The sequence below is a fragment of the Pongo pygmaeus genome, chromosome 6, assembly GCF_028885625.2.
Source record: "Pongo pygmaeus isolate AG05252 chromosome 6, NHGRI_mPonPyg2-v2.0_pri, whole genome shotgun sequence".
In the NCBI taxonomy this organism is placed as follows: domain Eukaryota; kingdom Metazoa; phylum Chordata; class Mammalia; order Primates; family Hominidae; genus Pongo; species Pongo pygmaeus.
In genome coordinates, this window is record NC_072379.2 from 63,285,911 (window position 1) to 63,312,741 (window position 26,831).

The 26,831-nt window shown below is 41.7% G+C and overlaps 1 protein-coding gene and 1 non-coding gene across 2 annotated transcripts in view; one reads left to right on the forward strand and one right to left on the reverse strand.

Moving 5' to 3' along the window:
* The window catches only part of IGF2BP3 (insulin like growth factor 2 mRNA binding protein 3), a 155,870-nt gene that overhangs the window by 14,657 nt on the left and 114,382 nt on the right, over positions 1-26,831 (forward strand). The window lies entirely within an intron of this gene.
* LOC129041810 (U7 small nuclear RNA) lies at positions 5,310-5,374 on the reverse strand. The gene has a single exon (XR_008503950.1). It is a non-coding gene; the product is annotated as a U7 small nuclear RNA (small nuclear RNA).

The following is a 26,831-nucleotide window of genomic DNA, read 5'->3' on the forward strand; positions in this document are numbered from 1 at the left end:
CTAGGTTTCAGGGGCTAGAAAGAAGAGTAAGACCCGGCCGGGCGCAGTGGCTTATGCCTGTAATCCCAGCCCTTTCGGAGTCCGAGGCCGGTGGATCACGAGATCAGGAGATTGAGACTATCCTGGCTAATACAGTGAAACCCCGTCTCTACTAAAAATACAAAAAATTAGCCGGGCGTTGTGGCGGGCGCCTGTAGTCCCAGCTACTCAGGAGGCTGAGGCAGGAGAATGGCGTGAACCCGGGAGGCGGAGCTTGCAGTGAGTCGAGATCATGCCACTGCACTCCAGTCTGGGCAACAGAGGGAGACTCCGTCTCCAAAAAAAAAAAAAAAAGTAGTAAGACCCTTGTCCTGAAGAAAGACATGGAGTACAGTGACTTTCACTTTGTTCTGTCTGATTTCCTGGGTGACAGTCTTTATTTTTCAACAGTAATGGTGGCTCACTGTGGCAGTGATCCTAAAGGTGGGTTAAAATCTCTCCAAGTAAAGAGAAGTGAATATGTCATAGGGTATATGTGAGATGCCCCAGAAACATAGGAGGAGGGGGCATTATTAGGCTTAGCCTGGTTGTTACCAGTGAGAAATACATTCAGAGAGGGATGTGAAAATAGGCAGAGGCTAATAACCGTGTACACCCAGGAGGGAAGAGGCAGAAGGGACAGCAGGAGCCACGTCATGTAAGTGTGGAACATCCTGGGGTGTGTGTGGGAACTACAAGCTATTTGAGATTAAAGAGGCTGGAGTGTGAGGCAGGATGGTGATTGAGGCTGAGCGGAGAGGGCAGCTAGAGCAGCCTGTGTGCGTGATGGAGTGACTACATTATTCTCGTTCTTCATGTGTTTAACTTTAGGAGCTAAGTAGTTTAGTTCATGCCATTTAGCAAATGCTGATTTGGGATTATCATGGAAGCTGATGCCTAGGTTAATTTTGGAAAATGCTCACCAGAGACCCCATTGAACTTTTTTTTGCCTCTTCAGTACTTCATAAGCATGGGACTGGCTATGCTCCCACAACATTTCATGGAGTTCACAGCTGTTCAGCTGTTCTTAGGGTATCCTCTGACAGGGTAATTAAGGCAAATTGTGATACAGAACTAGGAATCTTATAATAAGGTTGACTGAGCCCATGTTATTTTTTTGAGGTTAGCTATGGCAAGACAATCAATGGTGCTGGTTAAAGCTTCTGGTATTATATGATTTTTGTTAAAGACATCCCAAGTGATGTAATGAACCTTTGGAGAAAAATGTGATAGACACTTCTGTGTGCACGTACTACTACCTAAAGTTGGGGACGGCAGTACAGCACACTGGTAGGGTGGGCCAGTGGCATCTTGCTTGGAGCTACACAGGCCTCAGTAGGAATCTTTGCTTAGCCCTGTGATCTTGTGCAAACTGATTAAACTCTGAGATTTCTGTTTTTAAAATCTGTAAATGAGGGTAATAAGACCTATTGCAGAGAGTTGTTGGGAATTAAATGATAATGTCTGTAAAGGACTTCTTGGATTATCTGGTACTAAAGTGATATTGTCTCACTAATAAGTTTGTGTATTTACCATGTGGCAGTGGAAAATGAGGGATGGATGTGTCTATTCCTGTATGACCCCGTGGTTTATGGTTTATGTTTCATATATACAGAGACATAGAAGTGTTTCACATTTCTTTGTAAAATACAGGTTATGCACTGTGAATAAGTTAATAATTGGTGCTTTATATCTAGGTGCATGGATCTTAGAATCCCTAAAATGTGTTTAGTTATGGAATTATCTTAGGAGAGATCATACTTAAAGGAAATAATAGACCAGGAGATGAATTCCTAATTCCAAAGAGGTAGAAACAGTTTAAAAACGAAGGATGAGAAGTGGCAGTTCAGAAGGGCATAGCTAAAAGTCAATCTGTGTACAAAAGGATACCCAATCTAGGCGGGGCATGGTGGTTCATGCCTGTAATCCCAGCACTTGGGGAGACCGAGGTGGATGAATCGCTTGAGCTCAGGAGTTTGAGACCAGCCGGGGCAACATGGCGAAACCACGTCCCTGCAAAAAATAACAAAAATTAGCCAGGCATGGTGGTGCGTGCCTGTAGTCCCAGCTAACTGGGGGGCTGAGGCGGGGGGATGGCTTGAGCCCAGGTTTGCACCACTGCATTCCAAGCTGGGCGATAGAGTGAGATCCTATTTCAAAGAACAACAACAAAAAAACACCCTAGTCTAACTAGTTATTAGGGAAGTGCCAACTATAATGACATTTTCTGCCTATGAGGTTGGAGAAAAATGAATAAGATTGGCTGTATCTGGTGTTGGCAAGGTTGTGGAGGCATGGCCACTCATATAGCTAAAGAGTAAATTGGCAAAGACTTCTTGGCACACTATTTGGCAGTATCTGTTAGAACTTAAAATGAGAATACCTTTCAACTAAGTGTCATGGAAAACAACCCAGTCCTCATGGCTCTGTGTAATCTGTAAGCACAGTTTTAATCAGCAATATTGTACAATATTGTAAAAGAGCTCCATCCAAATCGCCAAGCAGGAATTGGTAGAAAGGGTCTCTAGTAGGTGGGAGTCTGTAAAACACAGAATTCTTAGGTTATACTATATTACACGTCACATTTTAACAGTATCATACAGATAATCTGAAACTAACACTATTGTCTACTTTTCGAGCAAAAAAAGATCTCTAGCTCTAATTTTACCATTTGGGACATTTTGCAATTACCTATCTTTGAGTTGTAGAAGGGGAATTTTTGTAAAGGAAGACAATACTGAGAGTCCTTCCTTTTTTCTTCTTGTTTAAAAGTGCTTTAAGGCCGAGGTGCTTGGCTCATGCTTGTAATTCCAGCACTTTGGGAGACCATCCTGGGTAACACAGCAAGAACCCATGTTTATTTGTTTTTTGTTTGTTTGTTTGTTTGTTTGAGACAGAGTCTCGCTGTGTCACCCAGGCTGAAGTGCAGTGGCGCGATCTCGGCTCACTGCAATCTTCTGCTTGCTACAACCTCCGCCTACTGGGTAAGGGATTCTCGTGCCTCAGCCTCCAGAGTAGCTGGGACTACAGGTGTGTGCCACCATGCCCAGCTAATTTTTGTATTTTTAGTAGAGATGGGGTTTCACCATGTTGGCCAGGATGGTCTCGATCTCCTGACCTCGTTATCTGCCTGCCTCGGCCTCCCAAAGTGCTGGGATTATAGATGTGAGCCACTGCGCCCGGCCCCACCCCCCGCCCCCCCCTTTTTTTTTTTTTGACATGAGTCTCGCACTGTTGCCCGGGCTGGAGTGCAATGGCACGATCTTGGCTCACTGCAACCTCCACCTCCCAGGTTCAAGCGATTCTCCTGCCTCAGCCTCCCAAGTAGCTGGGATTACAGGTGCCCGCCACTTGCCCAGCTAATTTTTTGTATTTTTAATAGAGATCGGGTTTCACCATGTTGGCCAGGCTGGTCTTGAACTCCTGACCTCGTGATTCACCCGTCTCAGCCTCCCAGAGTGTTAGGATTACAGGCATGAGCCACCACGCCTGGTGGAACCCATGTTTAAAGGGAAAGAATAAGCACTTTAAAATAATGTTCAACTATTTGTAACTTTGAGGCATGTTTAATGCCTTTCTCCATAACAGCAATTTCACTTGTAGTATTCTATTACAAAGACATACTTGGCAAAAAGACGTGTTTTTTCCATATTGTTTAATAGTTAAAAATAGGAAATAACCTAAATGGCCATCAAAAGAAAACATACCCTATTCTGGCCAGGTGTGGTGGCTCACGCCTGTAATTCCAGCACTTGGGGAGGCCGAGGCAGGCGGATCACGAGGTTAGGAGATTGAGACCATCCTGGCTAACATGGTGAAACCCCATCCCTACTAAAAACACAAAAAATTAGCTGGGTGTGGTGGTGGGCGCCTGTAGTCCCAGCCACTCAGGAGGCTGAGGCAAGAGAATGGCGTGGACCCAGGAGGCGGGTCTTGCAGTGAGCTGATATCACGCCACTGTGCTCCAGCCTTGGCGACAGGGGGAGACTCCATCTCAAAAAACAAAACAAAACAAAAAAGGAAAAAAGAAAACATACCCTATTCTAACCATATATTCCTTTTTTTTTTTTTCTTGCTCTGTCGCCCAGGCTGGAGTGCAGTGGTGTAATCTTGGCTCACTGCAGCCTCTGCCTCCCGTGTTCAAGTGATTCTCCTGCCTTGGCCTCCTGAGTAGCTGAGATTATAGGTGCCTGCCACCATACCAGGCTAATTTTTGTATTTTTAGTAGGACAGGGTTTCACCACGTTGGCCAGGCTGGTCTCGAGCTCCTAACCTCAAATCATCTGCTTGCCTCAGCCTCCCAAGGTGTTGTGATTACAGGCGTGAGCCACTGTGCCCAGCCCTAACGATATATTCTGTGGTGTATTTTGTAGCAGTTATAAGGAATGATAGAGGTTTGTTTTGTTTTGTTTTTGAGATGGAGGTTAGCTATTGTTGCTCAAGGTGGAGTTCAATGGTGCAATCTCGTCTCACTGCAACCTCCACCTCCTGGGTTCAAGCAATTCTCCTGCCTCAGCCTCCTGGAATGATAGAGGTTTTATAAAAAAAAAAAAACCATTACATGTTAACATAAAATTTTAAATAAAAAACTCTTTTTTTGAGACAGAGTCTTGCTCTGTCGCCCAGGCTGGAGTGCAGTGATGCAATCTCAGCTCACTGCAGCCTCTGCTTCTGGGTTCAAGCGATTCTCCTGCCTCAGCCTCCTGAGTAGCTGGGACTACAGGCATGCGCCACCACGCCTGACTAGTTTTTGTATTTTTAGTAGAGACCAGGTTTCACCATGTTTTCCAGGCTGTTCTCAAACCCCTGACCTCAAGTGATCCGCCCACCTCAGCCTCCCAAACTACTGGGATTAGAGGTATGAGCCACTGCATCCGGCCCTAAAACACTCTTATAAAAGAGAACTGTTTTTCATTTTTGTAAGTTTCTTTGGCCTAAGAGGCAACTGGGAACTGGTAACTACTACTGCATTCAGTTTGTTGTCATGTATTGTTTTGATTGAAGTATATGAAGAAAATCCAGCCACATATGGATATGTAGTTAGAAAAGGAAGGAGTAAATAATTACAGCTATTCTTTGGTACTACATCAAAATATGACAAGTGGTAGTTAAAAAAAAATTCCTTTTTAAATTTAAATTGAGACAGGATCTCACTATGTTGTGCAGACTGGTCTTGAACTCCTGGGCTTCAAGTGATCCTTGTGCCTTGGCCTCCCCAAAGTGTTGGGATTATAGGCGTGAGTCACTGCACCCAGCTACAAGTGGTAGCTTTTTTGCAGAGGTGCGGGGGTGGAGGCTTATTGGTAAAGACCGGAAAACCACCTGCTGGACAAATTCTAAAAGAGCTGTAACACCAAGTGGTAGTTTTTTTAAAGTCTAGTTTCAATGTGGAATCTGAAATCATATCAGTGAATTTTTTTTGTACTTGTTACAAAAAAAGAATCCATTAATTCTCTTATACTCGGAAAGGATGTTTATCCACGAGGATTGGGAGGCTGTCAAAGCTCATTGGTAATAGAAGTTTTTCAAAATACTAATTTTTACTTAAAAGCTCAAATTTAGACATTTGGCAACAGATACTTCAGGAAAATCGTTTTACCTGAAGTGACAGACTCATTTTATTCCTTTTTGAGAAAATATCTGCCAGATACTCAAGCTTTTAAGTAACTACATTTTGCTTGTAGTTTTTCAGGTAGAAACGGTGCTTGACTGGTTCGTCTTGCAACTCAAACAACTGCACAGTGCTTTTTGAGCAGACAACCAGGATAGGTAGCAGAAGTGCTTTATGCATACTTCCCTTTTCTTCATACGGATCATAAAAGGATGTATACTGAAGGATTGAGATTAGGATATTTTTAAACAGTTTGCATAATTTTTCGCTGCAAATGCCAGAGAAGAATACAGTGACTACTAGTACAGTTCAGTGCCACTGCGTTGCTTCATGCTAAGGACCAGCAGCTTTACTCATCATTGCCTTTGCTCTACCAGTGCAAATACAACACAGCAGAAAAGGCAAATAACATCTTAGTGTTATTAGGAAAATAGTCTTAACTTCTTGGGCCTCCTGAAAGTGTGTCAGGGATTCCTTATACCATACTTTGAGAATGGCTGCTCCACTCTAATGTGTGGTTTGAAGTTAGATCAGGTGGCTGGGTGTGATGGCTCATGCCTTTCACATGAACTTTGGGAGGCTGAGGTGGCCACATGGATCACTTGAGGTCGGGAGTTCGAGACCAGCCTGGCCAATAGAGTTAAACCACCCCCATCTCTACTAAAAATACAAAAAATGAGCCGGTTGTGGTAGTGTATACCTGTGGTCCCAGCTACTCAGGAGGCTGAGGCACGAGAATCTCTTGAGCCTGGGAGGCGGAGGTTTGCAGTGACTCAAGATTGCGCCACTGCATTCCAGCCAGGGCGACAGAGTGAGACTCTCTCAAAAAAAAAAAAAAATTGTATCAGGTATTTTTTTAGACGGAGTCTCGCTGTGTCCCAGGCTGGAGTGCAGTGGTGCTATCTTGGCTCACTGCAAGCTCTGCCTCCCGGTTTCATGCCATTTTCCTGCCTCAGCCTCCCGAGTAGCTGGAACTACAGACGCCCACCACCACGCCCGGCTAAATTTTTGTATTTTTAGTAGAGACGGGGTTTCACCGTGTTAGCCAGGATGGTCTCGATCTCTTGACCTCGTGATCTGCCTGCCTCTGTTTCCCAAAGTGCTGGGATTACAGGCGTGAGCCACCACGCCTGGCCTGTATCAGGTATTCTGGTGAATATGTATTTACATCATAACAAGAGCAAGTGAGGATTTTATGCAATTCCATGGCATCTTAGCCTCCATAGGGAAGTCAGTTTGGAAGAAAAAAAAAAAAAAGATAATAAATCGGTATAGGAAGAGAAGCAAATGAAAAAATGTCAAATTCTAAACAAAAAGAAGAAAAATCTAAGTGTATGAAAGATAAAATATTGCCAGGTGTGATGTCTCACGCTTGTAATCCCAGCGCTTTGGGAAACTGCAGCCTGGAGGATTGCTTGAGCCCAGGAGTTCAGGACCAGGCTGGGTAGCTGGATGCAGTGGCTCACGCCTGTAATTCCAGCACTTTGGGAGGCCAAGGCGGGCAGATCACTTGAGGTCAGGAGATCGAGACCAGCTTGACCAACATGGTGAAACCCCATCTCTACTAAAAATACAAAAAAAATTAGCCAGGTGTGGTGTTGTGGCCTGTGGTCCCAGCTCCTCAGGAGGCTGAGGCATGAGAATCGTTTGAACGCAGGAGGTAGAGGCTGCACTGAACCGAGATCAGGTCACTGCACTCCAGCCTGGGTGATAGAACGAGACTCTGCCTCAAAAAAAAAAAAAAAAAAAAAAACCAGCCTGGGCAACATAGTGAGACCCTCATCTCTACAAAAAATAAAAAATTAGCTGAGTGTGATGGTGCATGCCTGTAGTCAGTCCCAGCTACTTGGGAGGCTGAGGTGGGAAGATTGCTTGAGCTCAGTGAGCTGCAGTGAGCTGTGATTGTGCTACGCCCTCCAGCCTGAGCAACAGAGTGAGACCCTGTCTCTAAAATGTATTTTTGAAAAGATAAGTATTTCGAATAAATAGTTAAGGACTGCTGAAAACAAATACATATGAGGAGGATGAAATGAATTTGGACATCTGGGCATCTACTGATACACTTAAGTTCTTCAAACTGAAGTGAACCCTACATGTTGACACCAGGTCATGCCTAAGGAAATGAATAGCATTTGTTTCCTTCTGTTATTCCCAAAACTTTAAAAAATCTAATAATGATTTCAGGACCCCATCAACACTTCTTTTGACAGTTTACATTTTGAGGCTGGAACCTTGTGGTCACTCACTGTATTTTTAAGGATGACCAAATGGAGAGTCCAGCCTCTGACATGTTTCAGACAGCTTTCCTTGCCCTGGGTAAATATTAGTTAAATGTAGAAAATAACTGGCTGACTTTTATCACTGGATGGGTTCTTGTCTTTTTTTGTTTTTATTTTTTAGCCAGTCTTGCTCTGTCACTCAGGCTGGAGAGCAGTGCTATGACCATGGCTCACTGCAACTCGAACTCCTGGCCTTAAGGGATCCTCCCACCTCAGTCTCCTGAGTAGACAAGACTACAGGCACACACCATCATGCCTGGCTAATTTTTAAATTTTATTTGTAGAAACAGGATCTCACTGTTTTGCCCAGCTGGTCTCGAACTCCTGAGCTCAGGTAGATCTGCCTGCCAAATTCCAGCCTCCCCAAGTGCTGAGATTGCTGGTGTGAGTCCCTATGCCCAGCCTGTTTGGTCTCTTTTAATCTGGGACAGTTCCTTGGTCTTATTTTGTTGTTGTTGTTGTTTTTTTCCGAGACAGAGTCTTGCTCTGTTGTCTAGGCTGGAGTGCAGTGGTGGGATCTCGGCTCGCTGCAACCTCCACACCCAGGTTCAAGCAATTCTCATTCCTCAGCCTCCCGAGTAATCCTTCATTTGATTTAATGACTTTCCTGTTTTTGAGGAGTATAAGCTAGTTTTTTGTTTGTTTATTTTGTGGAATGCCCCTCAATATGGGTTTATCTGATGTCTCCCATGGTTAGCATCAGGTGAGGCTTTGTGTGTGTGTGTGTGTGTGTGTGTGTGTCAGAGTCTCACTCTGTCGACCAGGCTGGAGTGCAGTGGCGCGATCTCGGCTCACTGCATCCTCTGCCTCCCGGGTTCAAGCAATTCTCCCTCAGCCTCCCAAGTAGCTGGGATGACAGGTGCCCGCCACTGCACTTGACTAATTTTTTGTATTTTTAGTAGAGACGAGGTTTCACCGTGTTGGGCAGGCTGGTCTTGAACTCCTGACCTCAAGTGATCCTCCTGTCTCAGCCTCCCAAAGTGCTAGGATTACAGGCGTGAGCCACTGTGCCCGGCACCAGGTGAGGCATTTTTGATGGAATTCCTCAGAAGGGATATTGCTTTCAGTGTACCTCATCTAGAGGCACATGGTGTTTGTTGATTTTTGTTTCAGTAGTGGTGGTAACTTTGACCAATTGGTTAAGTAGTGTCTGCCAGGCTTTTTCAGGGTAAAGTTACTATTTTTTTCTTTTGTAATAAGAACTTCGTGGGGAGATATTTTGATACAGTGTAAAGATTCTGTCTCTCAATAATTTCACTAATTTTAGCACCCATTGATGATTCTTGTCAGCAACTGTCACTGCTACTATAGTGGCTGTCAAATGGTGGCTTTCTACTTCTGTTTATTTTTTCTACATTTATTATTTGTTTTTTATTTTGTTCAAGATGGAGTCTTGCTCTGTTGCCCAGGCAGCAGTGCAGTGGTGCGATCTCGGCTCACTGCCACCTCTGCCTCCTGGGCTCAAGTGATTCTTCTGCCTCCCGAATAGCTGGGATTACAGGTGCCCGCCACCATGCCTGGCTAAGTTTTTGTATTTTTAGTAGAGACGAGGTTTCACCATGTTGGCCAGGCTGGTCTCAAACTCCTGACTTCAGGTAATCCACCCACCTTGGTCTCCCAAAGTGCTGGGATTACAGGTATGAGCCACCACGCTGGGCATCTATATTTATTATTTGGAATAAACTTTACTTTCCCCAATTTACTTTGTTTATATTAATATTAGACTCCTATGCAATTAGACTGCTATGCAATATGGAATCTTATTGCATAGATTATAACGTGTTACAGCTGTTATTTTGTTGCTCAGACTATGGAAGCTAGGTTTTGTAAAGGCAAGTGTATTAACGTGGTGGTATTCTGAAGGCGATGATTCAGCACAGAGGGAAAGATGATTATGACCATCTAATGTCCAAAGATTATGATCATCTAATTTCAAAGATGAAATCTGTGCTTGTGCTTTATTTTATTTTTTCTTTTGTGCTTCATTTTAGATGAGCAGCTTTATACTTATTATAGACTTATCTACCTAAATGTAATAAATCTACTACTTTTCTGGGGATATCTTACAACTAGTGAAAATAAGGTCATTGTTCATATATATGATGCATTTCCTTAAATTCAGATACTGCCCTCTACTTAAACATAACTATTGTATGTTGTATACGTCACTTATGGTAATTGTTAATCACCTGCAGGTTATTTTTTCCGTACCAGTCTAACTTTAGCTCATGATCATGCATTTTTCCCCAGTCTCTGGCATTTTGATGTGCTATCTATAACAATATTGGTAAAGCATTGTTACACACTTCTTCAGTGTTCCTATTTATTCTTAGGTCTCCTGATGAATAATGTACATACCGAAACAAATCTAATGGAATCTTAAGCTATTTTCTGTGTACAAAACACCCACAGGAACTAAGTAAAAGCAGTTTTACTTAGTTATACTAAGTAATACTCTATACTGTATACAAAACACCCATAGGAACTAAGTAATACTTAGTTATACTGTATACAAAACACCCACAGGAACTAAATAAAAGTAGTTTTTTCTAAATTAATTAAAAAGCTTGGAAGGTTTTAGAAAAATAGTGCACATGGCAAAATTTAAATGATAATTTATTTTTCTCCTTCCTCAAATGCAACTACTGTACAGTTTGTTGTGTTCCTTTAGGGAAAATTTACATGTATATGTGAGCATCTGTGAATGTATGCTTTTTTAGAAAAAATACGACTTAGCACCATACCTTACTGTTTTGTTTTATTTATTGTTGTTTTCTAGAGACAGGGTCTCACTCTGCCGCCTAGGCTGGAATGCAGTGGTATAATCATAGCTCAGTGCAGCCTCTAAATTCTGGACGGAAGTGATCCTTCCACCTTAGCCTCCTGAGGAGCTGAGACCACACCTGGTTAATTGCTTTCTTTTTAAATTTTTAGTAGAGATGGGAACTCTGTGTTGCTCAAACTGGTCTCCAACTCCTGGCTTCAGGTGTTCCTCCTGCTTCGGCCTCAGATTGCTGGGATTACCGGCATGAGCCACTGAACCCAACTACCTCACTGTTTTAAAAAGCGGTTTTTTTTTTTTTTTTTTTTTTTTGAGACGGAGTCTTGCTCTGTCACCTAGGCTGGAGTGCAGTGTTGCAATCTGAGCCCACCGCAACTTCCACCTCCCAGGTTCAAGCGATTCTCATGCCTCAGCCTCCCAAGTAGCTGGGATTACCAGCACCTACTACCATGCTCAGCTAACTTTCGTATTTTTTAGTAGAGATGGGGGTTTCACCATGATGGCCAGGATGGTCTTGAACTCCTGGCCTCAAGTGATCCATTTGCTTTGGCCTCCCAAACTGCTGGGATTACAGGTGTGAGCCCCCGCACCTGACCTAAAAAGCAATTTTAAAGGTTCTTTGGAAGGTGGGATAGGGAATAATTGCAGTAATGTGATATGTTAAATACTATTAAAGTAGTGGATTTGATTTAGGAGTAAAGTATATTCACCCATATGTGGGCCAATAATACATTAAAACCTATTTAAACATCTTGTCATTAATAGGATATTAATAATATCCTAGGTTTCATTATTAGGACTTGTTAAAGATTTTTCTGATTTTCAGGAAACTCCAGCATGTGGTTTACCCCAACTATGATGGAAAGGAGAAATGTGTTGTGCAATGTTTAACCAAAAATAAAAAAAGAACAAAACCCCCAAACCTCTGAAAACCTCAGAGCAGTCTTTTTAAATAGCATATGCATGACACATTGTATTAACTGGAACTTGTTCAGTGCTCTAAATTTAATTCTAATGGTGTTTTTTTTTTTTTTTTTGAGACAAAATCTCCCTCTGTTTCCCAGGCAGGAGTGCATGGCATGATCTCGGCTCACTGCATCCTGGGTTCAAGCGATTCTCCTGCCTCAGCCTCCCGAGGAGCTGGGATTACAGGCGTGTACCACCATGCTTGGCTAATTTTCTGTATTTTTAGTAGAGACAGGGTTTCACCGTGTTAGCCAGGATGGTCTCAATCTCCTGACCTCGTGATCCACCCTCGTTGGCCTCCCAAAGTGCTGAGATTATAGGCGTGAGCCACTGCGCCCAGCCCAGAAAATCTTGTATATTTTATTTTTTATTTTTGCTTATTATTATTATTATTATTTTTGAGATAGAATCTCACTCTGTAGCCCAGGCTGGAGTGTGCAGTGGTGTGATCTCAGCTCACTGCAACCTCTGCCTTCCAGGTTCAAGAGATTCCCCTGCCTCAGCCTCTCATCCCAAGTAGCTGGGATTACAGGTGCATGCCACCACACCTGGCTAATTTTTGTGTTTTCAGTGGAGATGGGGTTTCCCAATGTTGGCCAGGCTGGTCAGTATGGCGAAACCCCGTCTCTACTAAAATATACAAAAATAGGCCAGGTGCGATGGCTCATGCCTGTAATCCCAGCACTTTGGGAGGCCAAGGCAGGTGAATCACCCTGAGGTCGGGAGTTCGAGACCAGCCTGATCAACATGAAGAAACCCTGTCTCTACTAAAAATACAAAAGTAGCTGGGAGTGGTGGTGCATGCCTGTAATCCCAGCTACTCGGGAGGCTGAGGCAGGAGAATCGCTTGAACCTGGGAGGGCGGAGTTTGCAGTGAGCCGAGATCACACCACTGCACTGGGTGCAGTGTCACCAGCCTGGGTGACAGAGCAAGACACAGTCTCAAAAACAAAACAAAACAAAACAAAAAATCACTGTTATGTTTAAATATGTAGATCTGATTGATATGTTTTACTTTTGGTTGTGGTCGATTTGTGTTTCAGTATTAATATTTAACTTTTTCAAAATAAGTTTAATGACAGTATAATTTAAGATACTGAAATTTCACTAAACTGCTTCCAAATGGTTTGATTAAACATAAAATTCTAGTTACCTGGTTTTATGGTACATTTTAATTTGGTTTACATACTGCCACCATAAATCTCTGAATTTATCAAAGGACTAGATGGACAGTTTAGTAAAATAACATCAAAACATCTAAAATGAATATTTATAAATTAAAATTGAAACTGTAACTCCTTAAAATCTAGAGATTGGTCTATGCAAAGTCTGATTATAATATGTTATTTCTTGTTATTTTAAAAATGAAGAAAACAGACTGGGCTTGGTAGCTCAAGCCTGTAATCCCAGCCCTTTGGGAGGCCGAGGTGGGTGGGTCACCTGAGGTCAGGAGTTGGAGACCAGCCTGCCCAACATGGCGAAACCCTGTCTCTACTGAAAATACAAAAATTAGCCGGGCATGGTAGTGGGCGCCCGTAATCCCAGCTACTCGGGAGGCTGAGGCAGGTTAATTGCTTGAACCCGGGCGACGGTGGTTGCACTGAACTCAGATCAGGCTACTGTACTCCAGCCTGGGCGACAGAGCAAGACTCCATCTAAAAAAAAACAAAACAAAAATGGAATGTTATTCTATATTATTGACCTTGCATAAAACCTAAGATGACATTAATCCGTACACAACTGATAAATCTGCCTTAAAGGGATTACATTTTAATGTTGTTGATGTTTGCAGTTTGATTTCCATTGCTTATTTGAAGTTTCATTTTCTTTCAACTTATGTTTTGAGCCCTGCCAATGACAACCATTATGCCCAGGTGCTAGGGAGACAGAAAAGCATTAACTTACAATTTCGAAAGAGAAAAATTAACTTTTTAAAAAAATTTTCTTGAGGCAGAGTTTCACTCTCGTTGCCCAGGCTGGAGTGCAATGGCACGATCTTGGCTCACTGCAGCCTCTGCCTCCCAGGTTCAAGTGATTCTCATGCCTCAGCCTCCCAAGTAGCTGGGATTACAGGCATGTGCCACCACGCCCGGCTAATTTTTTTGTATTTTTAGTAGAGATGGGGTTTCTCCTTGTTGGCCAGGTTGGTCTCGAACTCCTGACCTCAGGTGATCTGCCCGCCTCTGCCTCCCAAAGTGCTGGGATTACAAGCGTGAGCCACCCTGCCCAGCCAGAAAAATTAACATTTTATAGTAATCTTATTCAATTTAATAACAGATTTATGTGAAGGATAGAAGTATAATATTTTTAACCACTGTCATAATTGGCAGTCACTTTAAATGCTTAGCTGGACTTGAGTTTTCACACTCTCTGATTAGGTAATTTGCAATTTCTGGTAGAGGTGGGAGCAGTTAAGGTTCTGCAAGTCTTTTTTTTTTTCCTAAATCTACAGAATTTTAACATGTGTGTCTTTTTTTTTTTTAAGAGATGGAGTCTCACTCTTGTCCCCAGGCTGGAGTGCAGTGGCGTGATCTCAGCTCACTGCAGCCTCTGCCTCCCGGGTTCAAGCGATTCTCCTGCCTCAGCCTCCCAAGTAGCTGGGACTACAGGCGTGCACCACCAAGCCCAGCTAATTTTTGTATTTTTAATAGAGATGGGGTTTCACCATGTTGGCCAGGATGGTCTCGATCTCTTGACCTCATGATCCGCCCACCTCGGCCTCCCAAAGTGCTGGGATTACAGGTGTGAACCACTGTGCCTGGTCTTAACATATGTGTCTTTATTTTTTTGTAGAGATGTGATCTCACTATATTGCCCAGGCTGGTCTTGAACTCCTGGCCTCAAGCGATCCTCCCACCTTAAGATGTGTGTCTTGTTAGAAGTAAATCAGATCTGGTGGTTTTGATGCTATTTATTCAGTCTCATAACTGTCATGACTCTGAATACATAGGCTCTTGAAATGGTAGACCAAAAAAATACTTCATTATTTCCTATTGTTTTCTGCTTGTAGGATTCTGCAACTAATTTTTAAGTTATTTATGTATTTAAAGCCTTCCCAAGTCCCAGGATACCTAAAGTTGTAAACATAGGGGTAAATAACTATTTAAATGATGTCTGATAGATAAATCTATAGAGAAGGGATTCAGAATCCCAAATGCTTGCAACTGATATTGTATTCTTATGTTCGAGGGTTAATCATCAGTAGAGTAGGCTTAAATTTGTGTATGTACATGATGTGGGACCTCTTAGAAAAAAGCTAAAACTTTGACTTAGGTCCTTCTCTAGCCCTAGTAGAGCCTGTGTAAAAATAAAAATGACCTGATATGTGGACAGGTGGCTGGTGGTTAGGGGTTGTTGGAGTCCTGGTGTGCTGCTCCCCCAATAGACAGTCTGTCCAGATAGCTTATGTTTGCACTTGTTTCTACTAGTCTGTTTCAGGCAGTTGTTAAAGTACTTGTCTGTGTAACACATTCTTAAAGCTTATGCATTTCCAAAACACTGATTTCAACATTTTTACAAGGTGTTAAGGCCCATCCCACTAAAATGTAATTACCCTATACAGATTGTTAATAACAGATTTAGTTTATGATGGTTTTTCAAATTATAAAGCTTTGTTTTGAAACGGAATCTCTCTCTGTTGCCCAGGCTGGAGTGCATTGGCACGATCTCGGCTCACTGCAACCTCTGCCTCCTGGGTTAAATGATTCTCCTGTCTTGGCCTCTGCAGTAACTGGGATTAAGGGCACGCGCCACTGTGCCAGCTAATTTTTTTTTTTTTTTTTTTTTGAAATAACTAAATTTCTGCTCTGTTGTCCAGGCTGGAGTGCAGTGGCATGATCTCGGCTCACTGCAACTTCTGCCTCCTGGGTTCCAGTGATTCTCCTGCCTCAGCCTCCCGAGTAGCTGGGACTACAGGCACGTGCCACCACGCCCAGCTAATTTTTGGTATTTTTAGTAGAGACAGGGTTTCACCGTGTTCGCCAGGATGGTCTTGATCTCCTGACTTCGTGATCTTCCCACCTCGGCGTCCCAAAGTGCTGCGATTACAGGCGTGAGCCACCGTGCCCGGCCAAACATGTCACTTTTTATTTTTTATTTTGAGGCAAGGTCTCTGTCCCCAGCCTGGAGTGCAGTGGTGGTATCATAGCTCATTGCAGCCTCAAAACTCCTGGGCTTAAGGGATTCTCTTGCCTCAGCCCTCTGAGTAGCTGGGACTACAGCTACATGTCACTGTGCCCAGCTAGTTTTAAAAATTTTTGTTGAGATGAGGTCTCACTTTGTTGCCCAGGCTGGTCTTTAGCTCCTGGACTGAAGTGATTCTACTTCAGCCTCCCAAAATGTTAGGATTACAGGTGTCAGCCACCATGTCTGGCCTAAACATGTAACTTTTTAAATTGAAATTGAGAAATATGTAACATTTTTAACAACTATAATGGTGGAAAGTAGAATCATTGAATTTTTTTAGCATCTCAGTCTTATGAGTTTATTAAGTAGATTTTACCATTATTACTACGGGAAATCTGTCATCTTTTCTGAGAATGTAATTTAACTGGAAGTGTGACATAGTTACTGAAGTTTTAAAGGACCACAACTAGGGTTATTATAACTGAATTTATTTAACTAAATTTTTAAAGATTATTTTATCAGCCTAACAACCATTATAAGCATGTGGGGTCCTTGAAATGACTTCCCAGTAGAAAGGAATTAAACAATTTTTTTAAAAATAGAGTCGGTCTCGCTATGTTGCCCAGGCTGGTCAAAGGGAACTTCTTGAAACATCATATGCATTGGATCTTTTATTGTCAGTTAGTGTACTTATTTGCCTTATTTACCTTAGATGGTGGCTGAGGTTGGATATTTGCCTTGAAATGATCTATGTTGATGTGACCTTGAGTCTCCTTTATAAAATTTGTATATGGCCCAGTGTAGTGGCTTGGTGGTTCACGCCTGTAATTCCAGCACTGTGGGAAGGCCAAGGGGGGCGGATTACTTAAGCTCAGGAATTCAAGACCAGCCTGGCTAACATGGAGAAACCTCATCTCTACGAAAAATACAAAAATTAGCCAGGCATGGTGGTGGGTGCCTGTAATCTCAGCTACTTGGGAGACTGAGACAGGAGAATCACTTGAACCTGGGAGGCGGAGGTTGCAGTGAGCTGAGATCGTGGCACTGCACTTAAGCCTGGGCAAGAGTGAGACTCCGTCTCAAAAAAATTAAAATTTGAAAGTAAGTTCGATAATTTCTAGTGTTTCCTCCAGGAGATTGGGATTCATGTTGTTATTATATTGAACAATTTTCCTGAATATCTGTATAAGTGAGTTTTATTTACACAGAAGCCAAATAGTATACATCTAAGATAAAGGTAGACGTAGCATGGACATTGGAGGTATGAGTTTGAATTTGGCTTTTCGTTGACTTGCTTTTTGACTTTGGTTAAAATAATCCTTTGAGGCTGTTTCCTTAATCTGTAAAATGGGAGTCTTAAATTGACCTCACTTGTTTGGTGTAAGGGTACAGTGGAAATGTATTTCAAGTGCTTGGTATGGCTTTACCCATAAGGAGTCACTGAATAGTTTTTTACTTTGGTTCTGAATATTGGTGAAATCTTAAAGTTTGTTGTTAAATTGCAGTTGTGGCAGAAATAATCTGGAAATGATTAAGCTTCCTGTATGTTAATGACTTTGTTTTGCTGGCTAGAAGATGTAACTTTTCATGTACAGCAGCTCTTCTGCTTCTATCAGAATTGGCATAAATGTGAATTGTGCAGAATTGTCTTAATGTAACAAAGGATTTCATTTAAGTGGACAGTCCAGATAGTTTTATTTATTTATTTATTTATTTTTGAAACGAAGTCTCGCTCTTGTCCCCCAGGCTAGAATGCGATGGTGCCATCTCGGCTCACTGCAACCTCCGCCTCCCGGGTTTAAGTAATTCTCCCGCCTCAGCCCCCCGAGTAGCTGGGATTACAGGTGCCTGCCACCATGCCTGGCTAGTTTTGGTGTTTTTAGTAGAGACGGGGGTTTCACCATGTGGGCCAGACTGGTCTCGAACTCCTGACCTTAGGTGATCCACCCACCTCAGCCTCCCAAAGTGCTGAGATTACAGGCATGAGCCACCACACCTGGCCGATAATTTTATTAATATACATTAAGTTATAGAACAAAGTTTGAAAAGCATCCTATATTTGCTTTTTTTTTTTTTTTTTTTTTTTTTGAGACAGGGTCTGGCTCTGTCTGCCAGGCTGGAGTGCAGTTGCACGATCTCTGCTCACTGCAGCGTCTGCCTCTGGGGTTCAAGCAATTCTCCTGCCTCAGCCTCCTAAATAGCTGGGACTACAGGTGCACACCACCACCACGTCTGGCTAATTTTTGTATTTTTAGTAGAGACAGGGTTTCACCCGGTTGGCCAGGCTGGTCTTGAACTCCTGACCTCAGGTAATCCACCCACCTCGACCTCCCAAAGTGCTGGGATTACAGGCATGAGCCACTGGGCCCGGCCAATATCCTATATTTGAAGTTATACTATAGTTATTGCAGCAAAATAAATCCAAATGTACTTTCCTAGGCAAAGGAAGGACATTTAACACTGTCTAATGTAACAATCTTAGAAAATTCTAGTTTTTTTGTGGTATAGAAAATGCTAATGTCATCTCAGGTTATGTGCATGGAAAATATTTAACATCTCTTTACTACCAGATAGTCATGTAAAGTTAAATTATATTTTTCTCTTAAAACTTCCTTCTTCTTGGTACTAACAAGCTCAGAGTTTGATTTTAATGGAATTTAACATTCGTGTAGATGGTGACTTCTAGATTTAAGAGAGTAGGGAAAAACAGTGGAAATGTTAAAAGTACCACAGTGGACATAATGGTATAATAAATCCTCCTATACTGATCACCTAGCTTCAAGAATCACCAAATGATGACTGGCTTTGATTCATCTCTGTGCCTCAATGCCACACCTCCCCAAATTATTTCAAAAGAAATTGAAGACAGCAAGCTTTTTACATTCCTAATTCTTCAGCATGTATCTCTAAAAGACAGACTTTTAAAAAGCATAGACAATATCATTACATATTAAAAAACATGACACTAACTCACTGGTATTAAATATTCCAATTTTCCTGATTAGTTTTTTCCATTGTATTTGAATTGGGATTTAAATAAGTTTCTTCCATTATGATTGGTTGATAGGTCTTAAGTTTGTTTTACTTAATGTCAAGGATGCCCCCCTCCTTTTTTCACTTTGAAATTTATTTGTTAAAAAATTTAGATGTTGGCCGGGCATGTGGCTCATGCCTATGATCCCAGTACTTTGGGAGGCCGAGGCGGGTGGATCACTTGAGGTCAGGAATTCCAGACCAGCCTGGCCAACATGGTAAAACCCCGTCTCTACTAAACATACAATATTAGCCAGGCATGGTGGCACACGCCTGTAATTCCAATGACTCGGGAAGCTGAGGCACAAGAATCGGTTGAACCTGGGAAGTGGAGGTTGCAGTGACCTGAGATCGCACCACTGCCCTCCAGCCTGGGCTACAGAGCGAGACTGTCTCAAAAAACAAAGACAAAAAGGCCAGGCGCGGTGGCTCACGCCTGTAATCCCAGCACTTTGGGAGGCCGAGGCGGGTGGATCACGAGGTCAGGAGATCGAGACCATCTTGGCCAACATGGTGAAACCTCGTCTTTACTAAAAATACAAAAAAATTAGCTGGGCGTGGTGGTGGGCACCTGCAATCCCAGCTACTCGGGAGGCTGAAGCAGGAGAATCACTTGAACCCAGGAGGCGGAGGTTGTGGTGAGCTGTGAGATCATGCCCCTGCCCTCCAGCTTGGGCGACAGAGCGAGACTCCGTCTCAAAGAAGAAAAAAAAAACAAAAAAACCTTAGATGTTTGTGCTGGAGAGTTTCCCAGGTCTGGATGTTGCTGACGGTATTTTTGTGGTGTATTTTTATGTGTAATTCTGTTCTTGGAGGACGTGATAGGTCTAGAGACTTCATCATTTTCAGGATTTTTTTTTTTTTTTTTTTGAGACAGTCTTGCTCTGTCGCCCGGGCTGGAGTGCGATGGCGCGATCTTGGTTCACTGCAACCTCCGCCTCCCGGGTTCAAGCGATTCTCCTGCCTCAGCCTCCTGAGTAGCTGGGACTACACGTGCCCGCCACCACACCTGGCTAATTTTTGTACTTTTAGTAGACATGGGGTTTCACCATGTTAACCAGGATGGTCTCATCTCCTGACCTCGTGATCCACCTGCCTCGGCCTCCCAAAGTGCTGGGATTACAAGCAGGAGCCACCACACCTGGCCGATTTTCAGGATTTTTGTGTTTAATTGGCAAATATGTCATAGGTGAGAAACGGGAAAATTTTAATACTTTGGCCAAGGTTTTATTCATTCAAGGAAATGATGGATTAATGTGACTGAGTTCAAATTTGGGAAAATATTGATGTAGTTGGGGAAGCATGTTGTACCTAAGTGAAAGTTTTTTTTTTTTTTAACTTGTTTGTCCTTAAGTGTGGTAAACATACCTGTTCTATCTCACTAGAAGGAAAAAGAGCTTAGTAAGCAGGAACAATTTGCTGCTATTGGAGACTGGAAACGTAGCATTGCATTTGCATTATGCTTTCTGCTAGGAGAAGGGTTATCTACAAAGCCTAGTGAAATTATATCTTGGGAGAAAAGAAAGGGTTGAGTTACCTAGGATGAGGAATGTCAGGCAGAAATATTTAGATCAAACTTGTCAACCTTTTGTTTTCTTGATACATTGGAGTTCTCAGAGTGCGTGAAACTGAGAATTCTCATACTGAGTTTCTTGAACACAATTATTTGCTTATTTTCTTTGCCTACTTGTAGAAAACATTAAAAATGAAAATATAAACAAGTCTGGCTGTATAACTCTACCTCTGGGAAACAGTCTTCAAGCTTTGGGGTGGTGAGATTATTATAGTTTCTAAAGTTGATGAGAAGGTGGTATAATTTGATAATGATCAACTGCAACTTTCCCACGAACAAAAACAAACCCAGGGATCTGCCTTGTCTAAGAACCACATCCACTTAGCAGTAATACAAAATAAAAACTGTTAATGTAGACATACCCCGTATTCAAAATACAGTGGTTTAAAAAGTTTAGTAATCTTAAAACACCTCTTCTTTCAGGTACAGTTTTAGTGATGGTTACTTTTATATGGAAAATAAGTATTCCATATAAAACTTTTTTTTTTTTTTTAATTTTAATTTTTCCAGACAGTCTCACTCTGTCACCCAGGCTGGAGTGCAGTGGCACAATCTTGTCTCACTGTAACCTCTGCCTTCCAGGTTTAAGCGATTCTCCTGCCCCAGCCTCCCAAGTAGCTGGGATTACAGGCACACGCCACCATGATGCCTGGCTAATTTTTGTATTTTTAGCAGAGATGGGGTTTTGCCATGTTGGCCAGACTGGTCTTGAACTCTTGACCTCAGATGATCCTCCTGCCTCGGCCTCCCAAAGTGCTGGGTTTATAGGCATAAGCCACTGTGCCCGGCCTAAAACTTTTTCTTGATTGTTCTTCAAATTCCCTTGACAAACAAATTAAATTTAATCAATTAGTTTTAGGTAAGCTCTGTTCAATAGAAATACATGAACTAAATATATATGATTTTAACCTTTTAGTAGCCACATTAGGTAAAACAAAGGCCCAGTGTGGTGATGTGTGCCTGTATCCTAGCTGACTGGGAGGCTGAGGGGGGAGAATTGCTTGAGCCCAAGAGGTTAAGGCTGCAGTGAGCTATGGTCGTGCCACTACAGTTTGGGCAAGAGAGCAAAAACCCTGTCTCAAAAAAAAAAGAAAAAAATTATATACAACCTAATGTATCTGAAATGTAACAGTATAATAAAGTGTTGAGAATTTTGCTTTTTTTGGTATTGAATCTTCAACATCTGTATGTATTTTATCCTTACAGAACAATTCAATTCGGACTAGCCACATTTCAAGTAGTTAGACACATGTGGCTAGTGGCTTCTTTATTGGACAGAGCAGCTTAAGATGTACGGTTTCTAAAATCACTGTTTAAAAATATCTTGTTGGAAAAAAATGTAATGATATTTATAAAACTAGTTTTAGCTATGGAAAAATATGGGAATCATTAATTTTCAATGCTACTCAAGCATATTAGAGGTTTTATATCCAAGTTCTTTATTCCCTTGTTACTACTCTAATTTTTAAGGAAGATATGTACAATTTACTATATTGTGTTAATATTAAGACTTTTGAAAGAGCTATGCTTTTAGGTCATACAGGCAATGAGGCTTTTATTTAAATAGTAACTGTTCAACTGCATGTGTTTCTGTGGTTGTAATACTGGTGGTGACTTTTTAGTTTAAAGGCACATTTATAGGCTGGGGCGCAGTGGCTCATGCCTGTATTCCTAGCAGTTTGGTAGGCCGAGGCAAGTGGATTGCTTGAGCCCAGGAGTTCAAGACCAGTCTGGGCAACATGGTGAAACCGCAGCTCTATGAAAAATACAAAAATTAGCCAGGTGCGGTAGCGCATGCCTGTAGTCCCAGCTGCTTGAGGGGCTGAGGCAGGAGGATCTCATGAACCTCGGAGGTTGAGGCTGCAATGAGCAGATATCGTGCCGTTTGCACTCCAGTCTGAGCAACAGAGCAAGACCCTCTCTCCACAAAAAAAAAAAAAAAAGAAAAAAAATTTAAAAATGAAGCACATTTACTTAGTTAAAATCTCAGTATGAAGACTATAAAAATCTTTGGTTATTTAGGGATCAAGGTTTAGTTTGTGCCCTGTTTTGTTTGTTTGTTTGTTTGACATTCTACATTAAGATGTGTGTGCCCTTCTAGTAGTCACATTAAGAAGTAAAACAAAGGCCCAGTGTGATGATGTGTGCCTATATCAATTGTCTTTCGAACAGTGTTAGGTTTTCCTAACTTGCACATGTCCTAAGGAAGTATAAAAACTTTGACTATGTTTCTTCAAGGAACATGTAATCTTCTAAAAGAAAGACATGGCAGTGTGTAAATGCAAGCAAACAATAGTAGTAAGAGAGTATGTAGAAAAACATTCAGTCTTTTTTGGTCTCTTCCAGTGCATACTCATGGCGTCAGTCAAGTTTTCATCCATGCACGTCTGGCTGTCAGACTCTGTTCTATATAGATGGAGATAACGTGTGCAAATGTAAAAGATAAAATATACCTCTGTTTTAGTTAACGGGACTAAAACATAGCTGTTACCATGGAGATCTGGGAGCTGGGGATGATGGAAAAAACCATGTTTAGATTCTCACTTAGAACTGTGATGTTAAGAGACTTTGTGCCCTTGCTCATTGTTTAACTAATATTGAATAATTGCCTGAGATGAGCTAAGCAATCTGTTAACCAATGGAATGTGCAACAGTGAACAAAACAAGTAATTTTGCCTTTGAGACTCGCCCTGTTAACTATACCACAGTGGCCACCAATCCATAAGAGAGAGAGAGAGAGAGAATGTGTGTGTGTGGGTTGGCGGGGGAGGGGCCAAGTTCCCCTGCCCCACCTCCAGAAATTATGATTTAAGTCTGTTTTGGCGCCCTGGAATCTGCATTTTAGTTAGTCCCTTGTGGTGATTCTAACACAGGCGGTTCTCAGACCATACTTGAAGTACATCTCTTTTACAGTGTAGGGGACCTTGTAATCTTTTTTTTTTCCCTCTTCCTTCCTCCTGTTCAGTTCATTAGAATCTGGCATTCTTTTTAACTGTTGCAGGAAGTATGCTTTTCTTTAGAGTACCTGTGACCCTCTGTCAATCCACTAGATGCAATTCCATCTTTCATAGGGATTTTTGACCTGGGTCTACCTGTGTTACTCCTAAGTTATGTTTCCTCCTTTGCACTTTTACAGGTACTTATTTAAGACTGACCTAAGTATCTAGTTTCTTCTGCTAAACTATAAAATCTATAGGAATTTTATAGGGGGAGAGAGAACGGATGTCACAGAGCTAGTTAGAACTGTTGGAATCTAGAATTGTTTTCCTCTTGGTTCATTCTGATATTATGCTGCTGGCTAGAAACAATAGCTTATTTTTCCCTCAACAACTAGTAAAGTTCATTTTATAAAACACAAAAGCTAGAAGAAATGGAAAACTGCAGATGATTCTACCAGCCAGGGCTCATCATGGTCAGTATCTTAATGCTCTCTCTTCCTTACTTCTGTTAATGTTCATGTGTATGTGTGTATGTACAGATACGTACATTTTGTTCCGGTTGGAATATTCTTGTGATAAAAACACATATTTTAAAATGAGATCATATTCCATGTTCTCTTTTAGTGATGCACTTTTTTCAGTGAGCAGTGTCATAAGCGCATGTCTTCATTAAATATTCTTTCATATTTATAATATCTCCATGAGATTTCATTCTGTGTATTGTAATTGAATCCCTTTTTCCTGGACCTCTAAGTTCTTCCTAGTTCTCCCTATTTACAGACAGCTAGGCCTTTGAGCATGTTACAACTTTACCTAAGGAAATGATGTAAGAAAGATAATTCTTGAGTTAGAGGATAAGACACTGCCAAGTCAGCAATGAGGCAGAGTTATGCCAGTTGACACTTAGACCAGGAATGTAAGACTGATCATTTTCCCAAGTATTTACTTGGAGTACAGTGTTAAACTTCTTGAAAATTGAGGTTGGCCTTTTAAAGAGCTAATTCTTAACTGTATAAACCAAGAAAGAATAGGTGTAATTACAATATAGCCATATTGAAATTAGCCAGGCTGAACGAAGTCCTCTTTGGACATAGGTTTAGTTCGGCACAGCTGGAATGAAAATTTGCAGCCGGTACAGAGTGCCACCAAGTGGCGGGTTGGAAAGCCCACACTAGACTGCTTTGAGCCACAAGGCTTGGCTTTTTACTTGAAAATACCAGTCCAAATCTGAACCTTGTGTTCCAGTTTTTTTGCATAAGAAATAAGGCAGCTGGGCGCGGTGGCTCCCGCCTGTAATCCCAGCACTTTGGGAGGCCAAGGCGGGCAGATCACGAGGTCAAGAGTTCGAGGTCAGCCTGGCCAGCATGGTGAAACCCCGTCTCCACTAAAAATACAAAAAATTAACTGGGCATGGTGGCGCGCGCCTGTAATCCCAGCTACTGGGGAAGCTGAGGCAGGAGAATCGCTTGAACCCGGGAAGTGGTGGTTACAGTGAGCCGAGATCGCGCCACTGTACTCCAGCCTGGGTGACGGCGAGATTCCATCTCAAAAAAAAAAGAGAAAGGCAAAGAAGAACATGTTACAAGTTAGACTTGGTTTTCTCCTTCTGTCATCAGCTGGTGTTAGCAGCATTATATCAGTATCTGTCTTATAAAGTAGGGAAGCAGTGATTCCCACTTGATTTGTATGTAAGCGTTGGTAGAAGGCAGGGGCTGAGACAGAGCCTTTTCCAGAGGAATAAGAGAAAGGTGCATCCAGGACTTACAGGTAATTTGGATGAAAGGTTGCAGGTCTAATACAGTTTTGTGTCTTGCATTGGGACTTGACTTGATATGACTAGCTTCAGAAGTACCTGAAGTGCCTGTGTATATAATCTTTGTAATACCTTGAGACAACTGAGTAGTTGTGTTTTCCTCATAGTTGCCTTTCCTCTCTTCCTTCTTTCTTGGTATTAATATGTAAACTTGTCCACTTAATTTCAATATTGAGTTGCCATATGTAAGTTATTGTGGTTTAAAGCTAAGGTGTAAAGGGAAAATATTGCTTAGGATTAGTATATATTTTTATCTTTTGAATTTCATGTGCAATCTGTACTTTTTTCTGAAGTTATTTGATATGGTTATGCTGTTGGTTGGATTATAAGTGAAATCAGTAAGACCGAATAGAGTATGGTTAGGAGGATAGAATCTGGGGCCAGAATGCTCAAATATATATCCTGACCCTGCCACATAGTAGCTGTGTGTGTATTCAGACAAATTAAATTACTTCTGCCTTTGTTTCCTCATCTGTAAAATGCCAGCTCTGAGGGTTAAATGAGATAATAAACATAAAGCACTTTTTTTTGTTCTTATTTCTATCTTTTGTCAGATTTTTTAGTGGAAGAAAATATGCAAATATAAGAGACTTTCTGTGAAATTCCAGTCATCCAAAATCTGAGTTGGAAATAATCAATATGAACCCATGGTTTATTTTCTTTCCAAGTGTATTTTCTAGCTCTGGCTTGGAAGCAATGACCAATCTAATGAGTGCCTCTAGTGAACAGATTGTAGTCTCTTTGTACTTTTTCTGACTAAAAGGGATCAAGAATCCATGCTGATAAGGCTGATTATAGATGGGGGCGAGAAACATACAAGCTAAACCTAGAATATCACATCATAACAGAAAGCAGACGTGCTCACAAATATTGGAGTCACATCAAAAGATGAAGGAGCTAATGTGAAGAGGCCGTTTTGCTGGCCAAAGATGGGACAATTTGAGCATCAAAAAAGATTGATACAAGCAAAATATGTATGACTCTGAATTGATAATGATACTGAAGGAATGAAATATTTGGTTGTCTTTGGGCAATGTCAGGTCCCTAACACGTTATTCTGAAAAATTTGAGATAATATCTTTGGACTCCTTTTTTTTTTTTCCTAAAAAAAAAAAGAAAAAAGGAAAAAGAGGCTTGCTCTGTTGCCCAGGCTGGAGTGCAGTAGCATAGTCATAGCTTACTATAGCCTCTCAACTTCTTGGGCCCGAGCGGTTTTCCCATCTCAGCCTCCCAAGTAGCTGGGACTACAGGTATGTACCACCATGCCCATTAACTTTTAAATATATATATATATATATATATTTTTTTTCTTTTATACAGCATCAAAGATAAGCCAATACTTTTTTTTTTTTTTTTTTTTTTTTTTGAGACGGAGTCTCTCTCTGTTGCCCAGGCTGGAGTGCAGTGGTGCGATCTCAGCTCACTGCAACCTCTGCCTCCCGAGTTCAAGCGATTCTCCTGCCTCAGCCTCCTGAGTAGCTGGGATTACAGGCGCGTGCCACCATGCTCGGCTAATTTTTTGTACTTTTTAGTAGAGATGGGGTTTTACCGTGTTAGCCAGGATGGTCTCGATCTCCTGACCTCGTGATCCGCCTGCCTTGGCCTCCCAAAGTGCTGGGATTACAGGCATGAGCCACTGCTTCTGGCCTTTTTTTTTTTTTTTTTTTTTTCTTTTTCTTTGAGACGGAATCT